The sequence below is a fragment of the Diabrotica virgifera genome, chromosome 6 (assembly GCF_917563875.1).
Source record: "Diabrotica virgifera virgifera chromosome 6, PGI_DIABVI_V3a".
Classification (NCBI taxonomy): domain Eukaryota; kingdom Metazoa; phylum Arthropoda; class Insecta; order Coleoptera; family Chrysomelidae; genus Diabrotica; species Diabrotica virgifera.
The window spans coordinates 28,077,741-28,097,345 of record NC_065448.1 but is presented as its reverse complement, the minus strand read 5'-3'; the positions used below and the strand labels follow the sequence as shown (position 1 = coordinate 28,097,345).

The following is a 19,605-nucleotide window of genomic DNA, read 5'->3' as shown; positions in this document are numbered from 1 at the left end:
CGGTAGGTTTTTCCCTTAGAATATAAAATAAATCAGGAAGGAGTACAATGCGAAATGACTACGAGTCAGGAAGGAGGTTGCAAATGGCGATCAGCTGTCAGATTTACTTTCTATCTCCAGTGACGTACCTTTGAAAGAGGGAAGAAAAGAAATTCTTAACGATTTTATTACATCTTTGATGTTAAACAAACAGCTACAGATCAAGAGAAAATACGTATTAATATAATATTTTGTTGAAAAGTCAGTTAAATAACATTTTATTATACTAATAACTTCAGTTAATTGATTGCATATACAGGAGCTTTACCAGATGGTACGCCTATGCACACAGCTGATCCAATACACAAACACCTTCTACCTCGTTGACAAAAACTTATGAGTCATCCACAGACGTTCAAGATGGCCGGTTCCGCTAGAAATTTAAGGTGTTGTTGATATATGAAAGACTCCTTCCTGTTTTTTTATATTCTAAGGTTTTTCCCATCTCTATTGCAAACTCGTTACCTACTGATTACGAATATCATGACGGTGATGGTGTCTGAGTCTGGTGGTCAGGAAGGGCCTCGTCTCAAGCAGTTTTGGGGATATTTGATACAAAATCAGTGTACAAAGTCGTTTATCGGGGGTTTTTGAGGTCGCTGATCAAGAATATAAAGACTATAAAGAATATAAAGAATATATAAGGTCTGCTTGCCTATAAGCACGGATGGAACAAAAGAACTAGACATTCAAAGAAGAGAAGCAAAGGAGAACAAAACTTATACACTTAAACACACGCATATATAAAAATCATATACAGTCGAAAAATGAAAGAATACCCATGAACGATCATATCAAGCACATGTTTTGGATTTGCTGCCTTTTTCTATAAATAGCAAACGAAAGAGATAGATTATTAAGTGTTGTCTACTAAGCAAAAACGTTATCCAAGACAAATGCAGTTACATATTTATAATTGACAGAATGAGACGGCGATACAATTGTTCAACGTAGTTATATTATAGTCCAGAAAGCCACTGCGCATCCGCTAGGAAAAATATTCTAATTCGGATTTTTTGCACAATATTACTCAAAAAGGACTCCTTTTAACAAATTTGCATGTTGCCAGGACCAAAAGGTGGTCAAAAATTTTTTAAACGTTTTTTTTTGTTTTTTTCCTAAAATTATTTTTTTTGCATGGAAAAAACTTTTTTTAAGTTTTTTGGATCATTCCAAACAGAAAAGATCTTTAGTGACTTTTCTCTAAAAATGATAGTTTTTGACATATAAGCGATTAAAAATTGAAAAATTGCGAAATCGGCCATTTTTAACCCTCAAAAACCATGTGAAAAACTGAAAATTTGAATGTTGCCAAGATAGGTAGATATTCTTTAAACATCGATTGATGAAATCCCGAAGAGTTTTTTGCAATACAATATTCAAAACTCCTTTGTTTTTTAATTGCTAATCAAGCGTGCGCGACACTATTTTCCACCGACAGTATGGTGCAAATGAAAGGAATAAATTCGTTATTTCGTAAACCGGCGACTTTAAGGAAAAATCCCGAAACAGGTCGATTTTTATTCTTAAGTTATGATATTGTGGCATATATGGTATACTAGTGACGTCATCCGTATGGGCGTGATGACGTAATCGATGATTTTTTTAAATGAGAATAGGGGTCGTGTGGTAGCTCATTTGAAAGGTTCTTCAATTATCTATTCAGTAATGAAAACATTTACATAATTATTTATGCAGGGTGTCCTTCTACTTCTTTTTTTGTCAAATAATTTAATTTAATAAAATTTTTTTGGACACCCTGTATAAATAATTATGTAAATGTTTATATTACTGAATAGAGAATTGAAGAACCTTTCAAATGAGCTAGCACATGACCACTATTCTCATTTAAAAAAATCATCGATTACGTCATCATGTCCAGATGGATGACGTCACTAGTATACCATGTATGCCACAATATCATAACTTAAAAATAAAAATCTACCTGTTTCGGGATTTTTCCTTAAAGTCGCCGGTTTACGAAATAACGAATTTATTCGTTTCATTTGCACCATACTGTCGGTGGAAAATAGTGTCGCGCACGCTTGATTAGCAATTAAAAACAAAGGAGTTTTGAATAATGTATTGCAAAAAACTCTTCGGGATTTCATCAATCGATGTTTAAAGAATATGTACCTATCTTGGCAACATTCAAATTTTCAGTTTTTCATATAGTTTTTGAGGGTTAAAAATGGCCGATTTCGCAATTTTTCAATTTTTAATCGCTTATATGTCAAAAACTATCATTTTTAGAGAAAAGTCACCAAAGACCTTTTCTGTTTGGAATGATCCAAAAAACCTAAAAAAACTTTTTTCCATGCAAAAAAAATTATTTTAGGAAAAAAAACAAAAAAAAACGTTTAAAAATTTTTTGACCACCTTTTGGTCCTGGCAACATGCAAATTTGTTAAAAGGAGTCCTTTTTGAGTAAGATTGTGCAAAAAATCCGAATTAGAATATTTTTCCTAGCGGATGCGCAGTGGCTTTCTGGACTATTAATATAGTAGAAAATTGAAACTCACACTTGACTATTTCTGTACTTCTCATGTCATTCTTGGAAAAACATTCAACACCAGTAGAGATAATGATTGTATAAACTACTATTCGAGTAATCGTGCTGGTCAACTATAACCTGACAGATTCGATTTCTGTCACTTTGACAGTGAAACTGGGCTAAGTTCGGTAGAGTTTATAAATTTTAATAATCAGTCGTATTTACTTGAATACAGGGTTGCAAAAAAAACATGTTTTTTTATTTTATACAAAACAAACGTTTTTTTCGTTTTAAACGGTTTTTTTTTTGTTTTAAACGTGTTTTTTTTGTTTTTATATTACATGTTTTAAACAAATAAAACAGAGAAAGAACATTGTTTAAATCATATTTTCTTAAAATGAGAAGGATCTTTTTCAGGAATTAGGCAGCACAGATACATATAATAACTTATGGCTGTTCGGCCCATATATTGAACTTACTTGCCCAGTGATATAGAAGTGCCAGTAATAAAGAGTAGTAAAAAAATTGCAAGTATTTCAGAAATGTACATGAAAAATACATTTTGCTAGCACAAAATGCCGAGAAGCTGGTGATTCTGTTCTTGTATTGCACCAGGATGTTCATTGGAATACTTTATCGGAATGCTTAGAAAGTTAGTTGGAAAACTGGCCAATATTATTTCACGTTTGCATTAAACAATAGAATAAGTATTGATAAAGATGTAATAAAGCTTGTAAATGATACAAATTTAAAGACAAATGCCTAAGACTAGGTATTTATAAAAATAAAGTATATTGCAGGGAAAAAGTCCAAATACTTGCACTAAAGGAGAGGCTACAGATATATGACTAGAACTTCTGGAAGCATTCGAGACTGAACATGCAAATGGCGAATTTTTGGTAAATGTTACTAATAAAGTGAAGGAGCTTATGGAAATGGCATTGATCCCGGTTCATTTTTTGACAAAGGACCCCGCACAAACCTTATGGGAAATGGCTATCTGTCAAATGCTCTGAAACTTTGGGTTCTGGTAGTCCTTGATGTGTAGAATAAAAGTCTCAATGGGCGCGTAGCTCCAAAAAATCATGGTTTCAAGATACAAGCCTCTGAAGTTATAGGTACAGTGAGGACATGTAAGTTGGAATAAATTCATTTTCTCGAGAACGGGTGACTCTGGAGATAAATTACGAATCAGATCGATTTTTATTTTTAAATTATAATTTTTTGGCATATATATCATACTGGTGACGTCATCCATCTGGGCGTGATGACACAATCGATGATTTTTTTAAATAAGAATAGGGGTCGTGTGATAGCTCATTTGAAAGGTTATTCACCTCTCTATTCATTAATATAAACTGTTACATAATTATTTATACGGGGTGCCCAAAAATTTTGTTTTAATTAAATTAATTGAGTCAAAAAGAAGAATGTATATATGTAATTTATTTCTGTAATGTAACTCGAAATACATTTTACTGTTGTCCGCAAACAGGAAAAAATGTTTATTCAATAAATAAATATTATTTTTCGCTTAAATTCAATATTAAAGCTGCCACCCACCAGCCTCTTAGCACTTTGAGCATTTAATTTAAGCGAAAAGCAATGTTTATTTTTCAAATTAACATTTTTTTCTGTTTTCTGACAGCAGTAAAATGTATTTCGAATTAAATAAATTATATACCTACATTCTTCTTTTTGTCTCAACTAATTTTATTCAAAAAAATTTTTGTGCACCCTGTATAAATAATTATGTTAATATTTATATCAGTGAATATAGTGAATAACCTTTCAAATGAGCTGTCACACGACCCCTATTTTTATTTAAAAAAATCATCGATTGCGTGATCACGCCCATATGGATGACGTCACTAGTATGATATATATTATATATGCTAAAAAATTATAATTTAAAAATGAAAATCGACCTGATTCGTAATTTATCTCCAGAGTCGCCCATTCTCGAGAAAATGAATTAATTCCAACTCAAACGTCCTCACTGTACCTATAACTTCAGAGGCTTATATCTTGAAACCATGATTTTTTGGAGCTACGCGCCCACTGAGTCTTTTATTCTACATATCAAGGACTACCAGAACCCAAAGTTTCAGAGCATTTGACAGAGAGCCATTTCCCATAAGGTTTCTGCGGGGTCCTTTGCTTGCTCATCGCACTAGTGGAAATAGATTTAGTCAAGCGCAAATAAAAACTGGCACGGAATATGTAGAAACTTATTATCCCGAAACATTGCCAATTATTATTATTTACCGTTCAAAGTCTGTACCCTTTAAACCATATATGTTTTCTAAACATCTAATGGAGAATGTAAGACCATTGGCATGGTGGTGTTCTATGACCATCAAAAAAAAACTCTTCTCATCATACGGTTTAGTCAATTCCAAACTATGTAATCGGCTAGGCAATGTCAAAGCAGCTAAGTTGATCTCAATTTTTAAAGAGCTTAATTCTATAAGTGATCACGTGACTGATCAGATTGATGACTTAGATTACAAGATTACTATGAGACTGAAACAGTTTGAGAAATTTATTAACTCTTGTATGCAAAATGTTTTGAAGTTCTCCAATTTTTGTTGTATTCCCACAAGTGTGTATTAATAAATAAATAATAAAATTCTTTATAATAATATGTATTTGAGATTTTTTTCATATTTATGTATTATATTCACAAAGAAAATGAAATAAACGCTTGTTTAATTTAAGTGTTTTAAACATGTTTTAAACTTTTTAAACAAAATCTGTTTTAAACCTAAGCAAATGTTTAAAACATGTTTAAAACAGTTGATTAAAACAAAATGTTTAAAACAAAACAACCCTGCTTGAATAAACTCAGTTATTTTAAGAGCTATTTGGATATTATATTGTATTTTTGGTTTGGTAAGTATTTATTTAATTAAAATACTTCAATAAAATGTGTAAGTAATCATCTGTCAATATGGTTAACTTATGTCTATGAGTTCGCCAAACGTGTACATATTACTCTGACTTTTCAATCATAGTGTATGAAATTACAGATTAGTATTATTTTTACGAATGTACATTTATTTGTAGATAATGTCTGCAAAATGATCTGGATACCTAATGATCTGAATTCATTAAGTTTACTTTCATTTTAAATCACCTTTCAAATCACAATCATTTTTAAATTCCTGTTACTATTTACGTCCACTGGCAACTTTAACATGGAGAAATTTATAATACTATATTTGCTTATATTTTCTTATTATATTATTTATTATTATATTTTATTATATATTATTTTTGTATTATTAATCTATATCAAATCATTAAGTACGGTAGAAATAGTAACATTTATCACCAATAAATATATATTATCAGAAAGAGAATAACATCACAAAAATTTTTTGACACATTCTTACGTAGCGAAAAATCGTACGGTGGGGTAGTAGTCACATCCCTTTATTTTCAGTATTAACTTAGTTTAGACTTTGTTTTGACTAGAAATTTTTGATTTGATTCGTATGCATATCATCGATGACGCATGGGTATTCTTTCATTTTTCCGACTGTACGAGCAACATTTATTAGATTGCAGAATATACTAGTGAGGTCCGATAAGTACTTATGCCCGATTTCACCAACGATACCTAAATATTTAAGAATTACTTTAGGTACTTCCTAACTCTAAAACGGATTTCACCATACGATAAGAATTGCCTAAACCGCTTAATGCATTACCTTACGTTAGGATACGGTTTTCGATCTCCCTAAACTTTAGGTATTACTTATCGTTGAGAGTCAGGTTATATTTTTACAATTTTGACTAATGTACTTGTGACGTTTGTCAATAATTTGCTTCTTACCTTAATTTTTCTGTTATTCTGTAATATTTGGTATATTAGTTGTAATTTTGTATTATCTTCTTTATTAATAATATAATATGTAATGGAAAATATAGAAAATCATTTGAGAGTTTTTTACAGGTCTATTGACAAAATTATGTAGTCTACATACTACCTAACAAACTAGTGTTGTGTTTCAAAAACCCATTCATGATATCACTAAAAGTGTGTCATTAAAAATTAATAATAAAAAGCAATTTTCAACACATTATTTTTTTTTAATTATTTCGTTAATAACAATTCAACTTTTAATTTTTCGTCCTAGGTGAAATTTACAACTCTTTTCTTTTCCTCCATTTCACTGTACATATACAAATAACATACAAGACTATATTTATTATATACAAACTTAATTCACAAATAACCAAGTACTGAATAAAATAATTATAACAGTACAAAACTGAATAAAACCAAATTGGCAAACAAACAATAATGACAAATAATCGAAAAAGTAAGGAAATGTCATCTTATTCTTCTTTTTATTTATCAAAAATAGTTCAAACGTACCCGAATTAATACCTAGGAAAGAATTTCCTAGAAAAGCAGTTCTTTTAGTTATGAAACGCTATTGTTTTTAGGTATTGACTTAGGAAGTTCCTATCGATAAGAATTACTTAATAAGGCAACTGTTTAGGTATCGTTGGTGAAATCGGGCATTGTCTCCAACCGAAAAACCAACATTTTGGGAAAAGTGGTGATTTATTTCTGAACATATAGACCGGGCAGTATCGTCGCCCCCGCTAGCTAAATTATTCCGATTCGATTTTTTTGCACAAACTTACTCAAAAAGAGGTCCTTATAACATATCCACAGGGTGCCGGCCGGTGCCGTGGTCGAAAAATTGTTTAAACAATTTTTTTTAAACAATGTTGTTCTGAAGCTATTTTCTTGTGGCATTTTTACAATTTTAACTATTTAGAATGGGAAATAAGCCACAATATTATTAAAAATTGATTTTTATTAACGTTTCGACGCCCAAATCGGGTGCCGTTGTCAAAATACAAAATACTATTAATATAAACAAAAATATTGTTGCTTAGTAAAAAAATTCTTCTAATAATTTATTTAATTTGACTCATTTATATCGGCAATTCAGATACATATGATACATTTTAAAGTAGAAGACTTTAAAATGATATTGCCAATATTTATGAGTTGCGTTCCTGGGACGACTTTACTGAAAGATAGTTCATTCGATTACATGAAATCAACCCCAACTCAAGAATATCCGTCACAAAAAAAAAAGTCTTCTACTTTAAAATGTATCATATGTATCTGAATTGCCGATATAAATGAGTCAAATTAAATAAATTATTAGAAGAATTTTTTTACTAAGCAACAATATTTTTGTTTATATTAATAGTATTTTGTATTTTGACAACGGCACCCGATTTGGGCGTCGAAACGTTAATAAAAATCAATTTTTAATAATATTGTGGCTTATTTCCCATTCTAAATAGTTAAAATTTTTTAAACAAATTCACAAAAATAATTTTTTCATTTCGAACAAATTTTTTTTAGATAAATTGGCTTATTCTGAGCAAAAAAGGTCTCTTGTCATTTTTTTCTAAAATTGATTGTTGTCGAGTTATATGCGATTAAAAATTTGAAAAATGCGAAAATGGCCATTTTCAAGGCTTAATAACTCGAGTAAACATTATTATTATGAAATTCAAAAAGTGACCAAATCAAGTTTCAAACCCCTTCTTGAAGGTCCTGAAGAGATCTTTGTGATTATTTTATTACAAAGCTGTTATTTTTAATTATTAACAATTAGCGCTATAGTCCAGGATGTATCCGTCGCCCCCATTAGTGAAATTATTCCGATTCCATTTTTTTGCAGAAACTTACTCAAAACGAGGTCCTTATAACATATCCACAGGGTGCCGGGCGGTGCCGTGGTCAAAAAATTGTTTAAACAATTTTTTTTAAACAAATTCACAACAATATTTTTTTTTTGCAAACGATTTTTTTTAGATAATTTGGGTTATTCTGAAAAAGGTCTCTTGTGATTATTCTGTAAAATTGGTTATACGGCCATTTTCGCATTTTTCAAATTATAAATCGCGTATAATTCGACAACAATCAATTTTAGAAAAAAATCACAAGAGACATTTTTTGCTCAGAATATCCCAAATTATCTAAAAAAAAAAATTGTTCGAAGTGAAAAAATTATTTTTGTGAATTTGTTTAAAAAAAATTGTTTAAACAATTTTTCGACCACGTCACCGACCGGCACCCTGTGGATGTGTTATAAGGACCTCGTTTTGAGTAAGTTTCTGCAAAAATATGGAATCGGAATAATTTCACTAACGGAGGGGGACGATACATCCTGGACTATAGCGCTAATTGTTAATAATTAAAAATAACAGCTTTCTAATAAAATAATGACAAAAATCTCTTCAGGACCTTGAAGAAGGGATTTTAACCTTGATTTGGTGACTTTTTGAATTTCATAATAATAATGTTTAATCGAGTTATTAAGCCTTGAAAATGGCCATTTTCGCATTTTTCAAATTTTTAATCGCATATAACTCGACACCAATCAATTTTAGAAAAAAATGACAAGAGACCTTTTTTGCTCAGAATAAGCCAATTTATCTAAAAAATTTGTGTTCAAAATGAAAAAATTATTTTTGTGAATTTGTTTAAAAAAAATTGTTTAAACAATTTTTCGACCACGGCACCGGCCGGCATCCTGTGGATATGTTATAAGGACCTCTTTTTGAGTAAGTTTGTGCAAAAAAATCGAATCGGAATAATTTCGCTAGCGGGGGCGACGATACTGCCCGGTCTAATAGTATTCTTATAGCTTAACACACTTGACGCAGCGATGCCTCAACTTCTTTAACCCGTCTCAAAAATACGTTTTCTCGAGGTCTGCAAAGTAGGCTTCCGTGGCGGCGATGAACTTATCATTCAACTTAAATTTCTGCCCAGACAGTGGCTTGTTCAGGTTTGGAACCAAAGAGAAGTCGCACAGGGCCAAATCTGGAGAATACGGTGGATAGGACACCAGTTCGTAACCCAATTCGACCAAGCTCGCCATGTCGACGGCGGAGATATGAGCCTGTGCGTTGTCATGGTGGAATAGCATCTTTTCTTCGCCAATTGGGGTTGTTTTTCTGCAATTCGGCGTCGAATCGGCCCAATAATTCGGCATGGTAAAGCACTGTGATCGTTTGATCCTTTTCCAAAAAGTTGATATAGATCACACGTTGTGGCAAAATCCATTAAGTGACTTAGTGGATTTTGCTGAAGGCAATTATTTGACATAGTGGGTTTTACTGGTTAAATTTGGTTTTAAAACTCCCGTTAAAAAGGATTTAGTACAAGTTTTAGCTTCATTCAATCAAACTTCATTATGAAACGTATTGACAAAATATTTGCCAACGTTAAAAAATTTGAGAAGGAAATTGTAAATTTTTCGGTGAAGAGTTAGACAAATTAAAAATTTAAAGTTTTGTAATAACATAACTACCGCGTGAAAGTGACATCATGCGGGTGTCGGACTCTACGATTTTGTTATTACAAATCTCTTAATTTTCAATTTAAAGTACTTATATTTAAATTATAAAGATTGTCGATCTCTTGTCCGACAAATTTACAGTCGCGTTTCGTTAGTCTGACAACGTAAATATGTTAATGACGCGGGACGCGGAAACGTGTCTAACTTGCACTCTGAAATTTTTCAGAAAGTGGTAGACTCGCTCAAATGCTCCAACGAAGCAGTTAAGACCATTTTTAAGACTTTTGTAATTAGACCAGTCAAGTTAGTAAAAAATAAGCCGTTTTTCGACATAATTGAAAAGACGAGGTTTGACAGTTGAAATGTGTAGTATGAGATATTACAAAAAGGCTACCGTCTTGGGATTCATCAATTTTTTAGTGGAACATTTTTTAAATAAACAATCAAAACGTCAAACTTAGTTTTTTGCTCATAACTTAAAAACTTGTGTATTTAGAAATTTGACGTCCACAGGTAACTTTTTCAGAAAAAAAAAGATACATCGAATGAGATACACCAAATTAAAATCGGTTAATAAACAAAAAAGTTATTGCAAAACGGACGACAAAATCACTGTTTTTGAATATTGTTAATAACAATTTTATTGTTTATTAAAATATGTTTAAATGTACCTAAACTTGAGGGCATTATGGTGTTTGAATGGTGTACAAAAAATGGTCCAGATCTGTTCAATCGTTTTTGCAAAATTTAATTTGTTTATAAAATTTTTTGAAAAACGAGCTAAGTTCTGAGGCTGGTCCAGTTAATATGGCTGAATGTATCTCAATAATCAGGGACTCATTTCCCTCGTTAAGATGTATACTAATACCCTATGAAAAAAAAAGTAAAAAAAATTACATGTACGTACACAAAATTATTTGTTAATAAATAGCAGTTTTTAAGCTTATAAACAATTACAATAATTTCGTAGAAATTAGATCAAATTAAATGGCAATAAAAAATACTGAAAGATGGTTAAAATACACAACTTCTAAAAAAATTTTTTTTAGGTCCTACGACCCTTGGGGTCTGAGATAGCCCCTTTTTTTGAAAAAATCACTGTTACGTTAATTAACAACACTAAGATCTGAAATTAACCAATCTTTTATAAGAAAAGTCAAAGTTTTTAACAAAGTTTTTTGCGAGAAAAAATGTTAAAAATTGTTTAAACAGTATTGTTATAAAGAAAGAGTATTTTACGTTCCGACTAAAGTAAAAAAAAATGATGGGTGCAGCCGAATGAGAATAAATTCGCGGACTAGCATTCGCTAGCGCTAGACCGTTGCAGCCCATTTTTAACATTGACAGTATACCGGATTTGAAGCTTAATATTATATTTATATATTTTGGTAGAAACTTGAATTTTATGAATATTATTATGTTGCACATTTATTTAGTAAAATTATATTTTAAATAAATTAATTTAAAAAATAACAATAAAAAGGCCACAAAGTCAAAATATGCAACAGAAAAAAAGTTACGCGACCTTATAGACGAGTGGTACGTGGTACTCCCCCCAAAAAAACGCTCATTTCTCGAGATATCAACCATGGTGTGGTGAATGGCTAATTTTGGTCTTACTTTATACTTTCTATGGGTGCTGAAAACGAAAATGAGTTTTATTTTGAATTTTAGATGGGGAGACATTGTCAAAATCGCAATTTTACCCTAAAAATAAAAAAAGATGAAATCACGTTTTTCTTAAAATTAAAAGTTACACCATTTTTTTTCTATAAAACATTTTGTTCTCTGTACTCTGTACTCTAGATTTTAACTTAAAATTAATTAAACAGCTAAATTTCAAATTCTGTTACTCAACTTTTGCGATTAAACTTTGCAATTCAAGAATCTGCACCTTTTACTTCAAACAATTTATAACTTTCTTTATGGCAAGACAGAAATATTGAAGCAGGTCCCATTGTCTTTAGAAAGGTGAGAAATATATATTATAAAAATATCAGAAAAAAAATATTACAATGGAACAGAGTTGTAGCAAATTAAACTCAAAAAAAAAACGTGATTTTTTTTTATTTTTAGGGTAAAGTTGCGATTTTGATAACGTTCCCCCACGTAAAATTCAAAACAACCCTAATTCTAGTTTTGGGCACTATCAAAAATATAAAGTATGACCAAAATTAGTATCAGTATCTCGAGAAATAAGCTTTTTTTGGGGTGTGCCGCTCGTCTATAAAGTCACATAACATTTTTCCTATTGCATATTTTAAATTAAATTTTTTTGGGAAACTTCTTCATAAATTATATTTTATTTCTGTGTTAATTAAAATTATAAACTAAAAAGTTTGTCACTCAACTTTTTTAAGTAAACATGAAACTAACGAAATCTGACGACAACATGTTTAAAAATTAACAACTTCTCTTTTAACGTGTTGAGTCAGTTTGGACAAATCTCATTGTTATCTAAATGCTTCAAAGATAACACAGTAAAATTTTCAAAAGGAAATATTTACAGCGACCAAAAATACAGTGAGTTAAAATTGAAAAATCATCAAAATTGATTTTTCGCATTTTTGCATAAAATTTGATTTTTGAACATGGTCCACTAATTCTAGAAAAAAATTAACTCCATATTCGGATTCAGAGACCTCGAAAACATAAGGAATTACGAAAATTTGTCATTCACCTTAAAGTGGATTTTTGTGGTCGGGATAACGTAATTTTAATAGTTGCTGCCGCATGCCGGTCGCCAACCGCGCCCACTATTCAGTCAGTCGACTACGCCCGCTATTTTTTACTTGAGTCGGAACGCAAAATACTGTGTTTATAACACTCCTATTTAAACAATTTTTAATATTTTTTCTTACTAAAAACTTTGTTAAAAACTTTGACTTTTCTTATAAAAGATTGGTTAATTTCAGCTCTTAGTGTTGTTAGTTAATTAACGTAACAGTGATTTTTTCAAAAAAAGGGGCTATCTCAGACCCAAAGGGTCGTAGGACCTAAAAATTCTTTTTTGAAAGTTGTGTATTTTAACCAGCTTTCCGTATTTTTTATTGCCATTTAATTTGATCTAATTTCTACGAAATTATTGTAATTAACTTTTTTATTGTTGTAATTACTGTAAATAATTTTGTGTACGTATATGTATTTTTTTTTACTTTTTTTTTTCATAAGCTGTTAGTATACATCTTAACGAAGGAAATGAGCCCCGGATTATTGAGATACATTCAGCCATATTAACTGGACCAGCCTCAGAAATTAGCTCGTTTTTCAAAAAATTTTATAAACAAATTCAATTTTACGAAAACTATTTAACAGATCTGGACCATTTTTTGCACACCATTCAAACACCATAGTGCCCTCAATTTTGGGTATATTAAAACGTATTTTAACAAACAATAAAATTGTTATTAACTATATTCAAAAACAGTGATTTTGTCATCCGTTTTGCAATAACTTTTTTGTTTATTAACTGATTTTTATTTAGCGTATCTCATTCGATGTATCTTTTTTTCTGAGAAAGTTACCTATGGACGTCAAATTCCTAAATAAACAAGTTTTTAAGTTATGAGTAAAAAACTAAGTTTGACGTTTTGATTTGTGACGTTTGTAACGTTACACATTAGCGGGGTAGTCAATCGCATAAACTCGTTACAGATTGTTTATTTAAAAAATGTTCCACTAAAAAATTGATGAATCCAAAGATGGTAGTCTTTTTGTAATATCTCATACTACACATTTCAACTGTCAAAGCTCGTCTTTTCCGTTATGTCTAGTAAAAACCTAACTTGATTGGCCTAAATATTCTTCCAAAAAGGACGATATACTGTGGACTATTACAGACGAATCTTCTGTAAGGAATACAATTTTTCATTTTTCAAACCAAAGAAAGATCAATGTATGACTTGCAGTGAATACGAATAGGCCGCTCCAGAGGAAAGGACAAAGCTGGAACAAAAGTATCAGATGCATTTAGAAAGAAAAGATGCAGCAATGAACGAAAAATAAGCCGACAAACAGAGAGCAACTGGTGAAGTGGTTTCATATCCATTTACTGTGACATACAAAGTGTGTTACGAATTCCAACATCTGAAATTAGTTTGCTTTATTATTTACGGAAACTAAACTTAGGTATACAATTTTACAATTTATGAAGCTGCTCCACCCAATAACGCATTTTGTTATTTTTGCACAGAAGTAAATGGAAAAAGAGGTAGCTGTGAAATTGGTACTTGTTTGTCACTTTATATACAATCATTAACAGAGAATACAACGAAGAAAAATATCGAGTTCTTCAACTCGTCATGCAGGGCAAAGTATTAGGCAGGAGAGGACCGGGACGCCGTCGTATCTCGTGGTTGAAAAACCTCCGACAATGGTTTGGGATAACCTCCGCGGAGCTGTTTCGCAGAGCAGTCAACAAAACAATGATAGCCTTGATGATAGCTAGCATCCGGACCGGATAAGGCATTGAAGAAGAAGAAGAACAGAGAATAGAAAAAATGTGATGCATTTAACTATCTTCTCTGATACGTGTGGTGGCCAAAATCGTTAAATAGCCGCTGTATTGCTTCGTACTGTTCAATGCCATCCAACCCTTGATGCCATTGAACAGAAGTTTATGGATAGTGGGCATTCCTACATGGAAGTGGATACTATGCATAACGCCATCGAAACCGCCAAGCCCAAAATAGATATTTTTAGTGTACATGCATACGAGAATATCTTTAGAATGGCAAGAAAAAACAGAAAGGGTGATAAATCTGCTTACAAAATAAGAAAACTTGAACATAAGGAATCTTTGGATTTGAAAAAACTGACTCAGATGATAATAATAAATAAAAACAAGGACTTTGAAGGAAATACTATTAATTGGTTAAACGTGAAATGTTTTAGGTATCAAAAATAGTTGCCAACATTATTCAATATAAATATAATTTTGTAGATAACTATAAAAGCATACATGTTAATTTTAAACGAACCCTTCTTAGCAAGAGAAACGTTAAAAACGTGTTTTAAAAATTCTGACCATTCCTAAATTGTACACTAAGCAGTTGCCAATTTATGAAGCAAAAAAAAGGGACTTGGTGAAACTGTAAAAAAATATTGTACCTTCTGCTCTTGATTGTTGGTATAATAATTTACTAACTTCAACCTTAGTAAGGGACAATGCAGCCGAACCATCATCTGTTAGTGATTCAGTGGATGAAGAGATAGTATAAATTAAAATATCAACATTTCAAATAATTTTTACATTGTTATATACCTAATAAAAATCATTTTTTTTTTATTTATTTCACTAATTTTCTATTAGGGTATTTAAGTATTTTCTATAGGACCAAAATTTAAAGTACGAATAAGTCAACAATGCGATTATAAAAATACAAGCAAAATACATTAATTTTTCAGTTTCAGGTAAAACACATTAAGTCATTGCGAGGTTAACAAAAACTAGTTTATTATAGTTGATCCTTTATTAAATTTAATATTTTTTTAATAAAATATTGTTTTTAAAACTTGTGTGAAGATATACAAAGCAGAGATTTTATTAAAAAAACTAACGCGGATCTTTAAATGATGAATAAGATGAAAGTCAAATTTAAAACTGCAATAACTCAAAAGCCACTTTTTTCGCTTAATGTGTTTTACTTGTAACCCGACGATATAAAAACTCCTTCGCATTACGCTTAAACAGTCTCAAACACTGCTCTGAAATGCTCTCATGGTTGCGCTTGTTGTCAACAGCAACCTCATGCCCAAAATTTCACGCAGAATATTACCCACGTGATCTTTTGAGATGTCTATTGTCACAGTTATCTCGCGCATATTCAGTCGGTGGGCTGCCAATACGAGATCGTAGATTTCTTTCACGTTATCCTCAGTGGTAGCCATTTTCTGGGCACCTGGCCAAGACTTATCAAAAACCGACGCGCTACTCTGTTACAACTCTTCTTCTTCTTCTTCTTCTTCTTTTTGTATAGACATGGCTCTCTGTTTTTTCAATGTGCCTCTAGTAAGTTGTCGTTCCATCGTTTTCGTGGTCTTCCCACTGATCGTCGTCCTATTGGGATACCGTCTCTCGCTATCCTGACTACCCTATTTGTTGTCATTCGGCTTATGTGGTCATTCCATTCTATTCTTCTGTTTCTTACCCAGTTATATCCACCTTGCATCTCCGTCGTATATATGTACTTCTAGCTCTGTCCCATAGAGTCTCACCATCGATTTTTCGAAAGGTTTTCATCTCCGCTGTTTCGAGCAATATGTTTGTCCTCTCTGTGTCGGGTCGTGTTTCAGCCGCGTATATGTCATTATTGGTCTGATGACTGTTTTGTAAATTCTGCCTTTCATTTCTTTTCTGATATTTTTCTTTCTCCATATTGTGTCATTCACGCAACCTGCGGCTCTGTTTGCTCTATTCACCTGATCTTCCACTTCTGTTTCGAGCCTTTCGTAGCTAGATAGTGTGATGCCTAGGTATTTAAACTCCATCACTTGTTCTATTATCTGACCTTCCAGCTCCAATTTACACCTTATTAGATCTGCTGTTATAACCATGCATTTAGTCTTTTTTGAGGAAATTAACATGTTAAATTTTCTGGCGATTATGTTGAATTGGTGCAGCATACGTTATAAATCATCTTCACTTTGACATATTAGTATTGCATCGTCCGCATAGCAGATTATTTTAAGTTGTTTTTCTCCCATTTGGTATCCTTTTTTAGTTCTTACTCTTTTTATTATATCGTCCATGATCAGGTTGAACAATAAAGGACTCAAGGAATCCCCCTGTCTTATCCCATTGCCGGCTTCAATTGGGTCAGTTAGTTCATCTTCCACTTTTACTTTTATTGTATTGTTCTGGTAGATGTTTTCTATCGTTTTAATTATTCCCAGAGGCACCTCTCTCGAGTATAACAAGTGGATAACGTCCTTTAATGTGACCCTGTCAAATGCTTTCTTAAGGTCCAAAAAACATAAATATGCCGGTCTGTTGTATTCCAACGATTTCTCTTGAACTTGTCTCATTATAAATATAGCGTCAGTGCATGACCTTCCCGACCTAAAACCTTGTTGTTTTTCTGCTAATGTTATAATTTCATTAAATTTGTTTGTTATCACTTTTGTTGTTAATTTTAATGTTGTGTTTCTGTTATTTATATTTATCTGTTACAACTCGTTAAACCAATTTTTGACGTTCGCCATCGATTAGAAGAATCACCATACACGGCATTCAAGCGCTCTTTGATTTCGCTGCGCGATTTCACTTTCAAAAACAAGATTAAAATCACCGACGATATTGCTGTTTTTTTATTTTTCTAAAATCCTCCACATGGAATGGGCACATGGAATGTAAGAGGGACCTACGATGAAGGAGCATTAAGAAATTTAGATGAAATACGAGAGAAATATAGAATCGAAATAATGGCCTTGCAAGAGACCAAGCAACTAGGAAGTGAGATAGTAAAAGTTGGGAAAAGTACCCTTTTTAAAAGCCGCGGGCCAAATAGATACTTGGGGACTGATTTTATAGTGTCAGACAGAATAAGACGAGTAGTAACTGACTTCCAAGCAATATCAGAAAGACTGTGCTATTTAAGATTTCGCGGGAAGTATAGAAAAATTAGCATAATAAATGCACATGCTCCTACAGAAGAGAAAGACATGGAAACAAAAAATGAGTTCTATGAACAACATGGTGAGCTAATTGGAAAAATACCAAAATATGATATAAAAATAATTGTGGGAGATATGAATGCGAAAGTAGGAAGAGAAGAAATTTATATGAATATAACGGGAGGTAAAAGCCTACATAAAGAAAGTAATGACAATGGCAAAAAAACTAATAGAATTTTCAATGGAACATAACCTTGAGATAGTAAGTACACAATTTGATCATAAAGATATACACAAAATAAACTGGATCTCTCCTGATGGGAAAACGAGAAACCAAATAGACCATGTCCTCATTGAAAGAAAACACAACAGATCTGTGACTGATTGTAGAAGTTACAGAGGAGCAGACGCGGATAGCGATCATATATTGACAATAGTCAAACTTAAGCAAGAAATTCCAAAGCTACCAAGAAAAGGAACACAACGGAAAAAATACCAATTAGAGCGACTCCAAGATAAAGAGATAGCAAAAATAACAGAGGAAGAGATAAACAAGAGATTGGAAAGAATCACTACTGGGAACATAGAAGAGGAATGGGAACTAATACAAGCAGCTGTGATAGAAGCGGCAGACCTTAGCATTGGGAAAGCAGAAAAAGAAAAGAGAGAACAATGGTTTGATGAGGACTGCAAAAGAATTCTAGAGCAGAGAAACAACGCAAAAATATTAGAAACAACACAGAAAAAAGTAACGAGTATTATAAAGAAAAGAGAAGAGAAGCTAAGCGATTATGTAGGCAAAAGAAAAGAAAATCACTGGAAAAACAACTAGAAATAATAGAAGAAAACCATGTCCAAAGAGAAGTTAAAAATTTTTATCAAGGCGTAAAAAAACACGAGGGACTCAAAATAAATGCACAATGTTTTGCAGAAATAAAGATGGTATGTTGCTGGGAGACAAGACAGAAAAATTGAATAGATGGACAGAATACTTCGGAGAATTATTAAACGATAAAGCCCAAACAGAAACAGAAATGCAACAGCGAGGGCAAGAAATCGAACAACAACAAATACAAGAAGTGGAACCACAACAAACACATGCTCCGACAGAAAGGGAGATAATAACGGTAATAAAGGACCTAAAAAATAATAAAAGTGCCGGAGAAAGCGGAGTTCCAGCAGAGATATTAAAGGTAGGAGGAAATATACTGCAGTATAAAATAGCTGGACTTATAAAGAAAATATGGGACAACGAAAAAATGCCGGAGCAATGGAACACAGCACTCATCTGTCCAATTCACAAGAAAGGTGATAAGACCATATGTGAAAATTACAGAGGAATCGCACTGTTAGAAGTGGTGTATAAGGTATTAGCAAAAATTATTAGAACTAGATTGAAAGCTTATGAATCAGAGATAATAGGAGAATACCAGGCTGGTTTCAGACAGGGAAGAGGAACAACCGATCAAATTTTTTTGCTAAAGTTATTACAAAACAATAGTTATGAACAAAATCTAGGCTTACATATGCTCTTTATCGATTTTAAACAGGCTTACGACTATCTCACGAAACGGGCTATACGAAGCAATGAGAGCACTAGGAATATCAGAGAAACTGATACGATTAGTTAAAATGACGTTAACCAACACAGTCAATAAAGTCATGATAGAAGGCAGTTTTTCAAATCAGTTTAACGTCAACAGAGGATTAAAACAAGGGGACCCCCTGTCAAGAGACTTATTCAATCTAGTACTAGAAAATATAATTAGAGGAGCCAATATCCAGACAAGCGGCACGATTCTTAACAGAAGACAACAGTGTATAGGTTTTGCAGACGACTTGGTGTTTCTGGCGCGTTCAAGAATAGAACTTCAAAAAATGTTCAAGCAATTTGAAGAAGAAGCAAAAAATATGGCCCGACTATAAACCAAGGAAAAACCAAGTATATGGAAATGAGAGGAGAAAATGCTGAAGAAAATAAGTGGATTACTCTAAGGACAAATGACAAAGATTATAAATTTGAGAAAGTAACTGAATTTGAGTACCTTGGAGTCACAGTTACAAATAGAGGAGACGAAGAGAGAGAGAGAGAGAGAGAGAGAGAGAGAG

At 32.2% G+C, this 19,605-nt stretch overlaps 1 protein-coding gene across 1 annotated transcript in view; it reads right to left on the bottom strand.

Annotated features, from left to right (window-relative positions):
• LOC126887406 (kinesin-like protein Klp68D) overlaps positions 1–19,605 on the bottom strand; it is an 83,769-nt gene that overhangs the window by 24,565 nt on the left and 39,599 nt on the right. The window lies entirely within an intron of this gene.